Source organism: Xylocopa sonorina, unplaced genomic scaffold (genome assembly GCF_050948175.1).
Source record: "Xylocopa sonorina isolate GNS202 unplaced genomic scaffold, iyXylSono1_principal scaffold0122, whole genome shotgun sequence".
NCBI lineage: Eukaryota > Metazoa > Arthropoda > Insecta > Hymenoptera > Apidae > Xylocopa > Xylocopa sonorina.
Window position 1 is genome coordinate 1 of NW_027490193.1, and position 4,191 is coordinate 4,191.

Genomic DNA, 4,191 nt, shown 5'->3' on the forward strand with positions numbered 1-4,191 from the left:
TGAATATTATATCTTGTCATAAAACATAGATATGAGATGCAATATCTCGTTTTAAGAAGCATTTGAACTCTATTGCTTCGATACGTAGACATCTGCAAACGCAATTTCCTTGCTAGGAAGTGTCGCATTTACATTCATTTGAAGTGTAGACGAGGAATACATAACACTTCGCAAATCATATTATATCTTACCATGAAACATAGAAATGAGATGCGATATCGTGATTTAAGAAGCATTAGAACACTATTGCTACGATACCTAGACATCTGCAGACGCTATTTCCTAGCAAGGAAGTGTCGCATTTACATTCATTTGAAGTGTAGACGAGGACTACATGACACTTCGCAAATCAAATTATTTCTTACCATGAAACATAGAAATGAGATGCGATATCGCGTTTTAAGAAGCATTAGAAATCTATTGCTACGATACGTAGACATCTGCAAACGCTATTTCCTTGCTAGGAAGTGTCGCATTTACATTCATTTGAATTGTAGACGAGGAATACATAACACTTCGCAAATCATATTTTATCTTACCATGAAACATAGAAATGGGATGCGATGTCGCGTTTTAAGAAGCATTAGAAATCTATTGCTACGATACGTAGATATCTGCAAACGCTATTCCCTTGCTAGAAAGTGTCGCATTTACATTCATTTGAAGTGTAGACGAGGAATACATGGCACTTCGCAAATCATATTATATCTTACCATGAAACATAGAAATGAGATGCGATATCGCGTTTTAAGAAGCATTAGAAATCTATTGCTACGATACGTAGACATCTGCAAACGCTATTTCCTAGCGAGGAAGTGTCGCATTCACATTCCATTGAAGTGTAGACGAGGAATACATGACACTTCGCAAATCATATTATAACTTACCATGAAATATAGAAATGAGATGCGATGTCGCGTTTTAAGAAGCATTAGAACACTATTGCTACGATACGTAGACATCTGCAAACGCTATTTCTTTGCAAGGAAGTGTCGCATTTACATTCATTTGAAGTGTAGACGAGGAGTACATAAAACTTCGCAAATCATATTATATCTTACCATGAAACATTGAAATGAGATGCGATATCGCGTTTTAAGAAGTATTAGAACCCTATCGCTACGATACGTAGACATCTGCAGACGCTATTTCCTAGCAAGGAAGTGTCGCATTTACATTCATTTGGAGTGTAGGCGAGGAATACACGACACTTCGCAAATCATATTATATCATACCATGAAACATAGAAATGAGATGCGATATCGCGTTTTAAGAAGCATTAGAAACCTATTGCTACGATACGCAGACATCTGCAAACGCAATTTCCTTGCAAGGAAGTGTCGCATTTACATTCATTCGAAGTGTAGTCGACGAATACATGACACTTTGCAAATCATATTATATCCTACCATGAAGCATAGAAATGAGATGCGATATCGCGTTTTAAGAAGCATTAGTAATTTATTGCTACGATACGTAGACATCTGCAAACGCAATTTCCTTGCTAGGAAGTGTCACATTTACATTCATTTGAAGTGTAGACGAGGAATACATAACACTTCGCAAATAATATTATATCTTACCATGAAACATAGAAATGAGATGCGATAACGAGTTTTAAGAATCATAAGAACTCTATTTCTACGATACGTAGAAATCTGCAAACGCTATTTCCTAGCAAGCAAGTGTCGCATTTACATTCATTTGAAGTGTAGACGAGGAATACATGACACTTCGCAAATCATATTATATCTTACCATGAAACATAGAAATGAGAAGCGATATCGCGTTTTAAGAAGCATTAGTAATTTATTGCTACGATACGTAGACATCTGCAAACGCAATTTCCTTGCTAGGAAGTGTCGCATTTTCATTCATTTGAAGTGTAGACGAGGAATACATAACACTTCGCAAATAATATTATATCTTACCATGAAACATAGAAATGAGATGCGATAACGAGTTTTAAGAATCATAAGAACTCTATTGCTACGATACGTAGAAATCTGCAAACGCTATTTCCTAGCAAGCAAGTGTTGCATTTACATTCATTTGAAGTGTAGACGAGGAATACATGACACTTCGCAAATCATATTATATCTTACCATGAAACATAGAAATGATAAGCGATATCGCGTTTTAAGAAGCATTAGAAATCTATTGCTACGATACGTAGACATCTGCAAACGCTATTTCCTTGCTAGGAAGTGTCGCATTTACATTCATTTGAAGTGTAGACGAGGAATACATAACACTTCGCAAATCATATTTTATCTTACCATGAAACATAGAAATGAGATGCGATATCGCGATTTGAGAATCATAAGAACTCTATTGCTACGAAACGTAGAAATCTGCAAACGCTATTTCCTTGCAAGGATGTGTCGCATTTACATTCATTTGAAGTGTAGACGAGGATTGCATAACACATCGCAAATCATATTATATCTTACCATGAAACATAGACGTGAGATGCGATGTCGCGTTTTAAGAAGCATTAGAAATCTATTGCTAAGATACGTAGACATCTGCAAACGCTATTTCCTTGCAAGGAAGTGTCGCATTTACATTCATTTGAATCGTAGACGAGGAATGCATAACACTTCGCAATGAATATTATATCTTATCATAAAACATAGATATGAGATGCAATATCTCGTTTTAAGAAGCATTTGAACTCTATTGCTTCGATACGTAGACATCTGCAAACGCTATTTCCTTGCAAGGAAGTGTCGCATTTACATTCATTTGAAGTGTAGACGAGGAATACATAACACTTCGCAAATCATATTACATCTTACCATGAAACGTAGAAATGAGATGCGATATCGCGTTTTAAGAAGCATTAAAACTCTATCGCTACGATACCTAGACATCTGCAGACGCTATTTCCTAGCAAGGAAGTGTCGCATTTACATTCATTTGAAGTGTAGACGGGGAATGCATAACACTTTGCAAATCATATTATATCTTACCATGAAACATAGAAATGAGATGCGATATCGCGTTTTAAGAAGCATTAGAAATCTATTGCTACGATACGTAGACATCTGCAAACGCTATTTCCTTGCTAGGAAGTGTCGCATTTACATTCATTTGAATTGTAGACGAGGAATACATAACACTTCGCAAATCATATTTTATCTTACCATGAAACATAGAAATGGGATGCGATATCGCGATTTGAGAATCATAAGAACTCTATTGCTACGATACGTAGAAATCTGCAAACGCTATTTCCTTGCAAGGATGTGTCGCATTTACATTCATTTGAAGTGTAGACGAGGAATGCATAACACATCGCAAATCATATTATATCTTACCATGAAACATAGATATGAGATGCAATATCTCGTTTTATGAAGCATTTGAACTCTATTGCTACGATACCTAGACATCTGCAGACGCTATTTCCTAGCAAGCAAGTGTCGCATTTACATTCATTTGAAGTGTAGACGAGGAATACATAACACTTCGCAAATAATAATATATCTTACCATGAAACATAGAAATGAGATGCGATATCGATTTTTAGGAATCATAAGAACTCTATTGCTACGATACGTAGAACTCTGCAAACGCTATTTCCTTGCAAAGAAGTGTCGCATTTACATTCATTTGAAGTGTAGACGAGGAATACATGACACTTCGCAAATCATTTTATATCTTACCATGAAACATAGAAATGAGATGCGATATCGCGTTTTAAGAAGCATTAGAACACTATCGCTACGATGCTTAGACATCTGCAGACGCTATTTCCTAGCAAGGAAGTGTCGCATTTACATTCATTTGACGTGTAGACGAGGAATACATAACACTTCGCAAATCATATTATATCTTACCATGAAACATAAAAAATGAGATGCGATATCGCGATTTGAGAATCATAAGAACACTATTGCTATGATACGTAGAAATCTGCAAATGCTATTTCCTTGCAAGGATGTGTCGCATTTACATTCATTTGAAGTGTGGACGAGGAATAGATAACACTTCGCAAATCATATTATATCTCACCATGAAACTTAGAAATGCGATGCGATATCGCGTTTTAATAAGCATTAGATATCTATTGCTACGATACGTAGACATCTGCAAACGCTATTTCCTTGCAAGGAAGTGTCGCATTTACATTCATTTGAATCGTAGACGAGGAATGCATAACACTTCGCAATGAATATTATATCT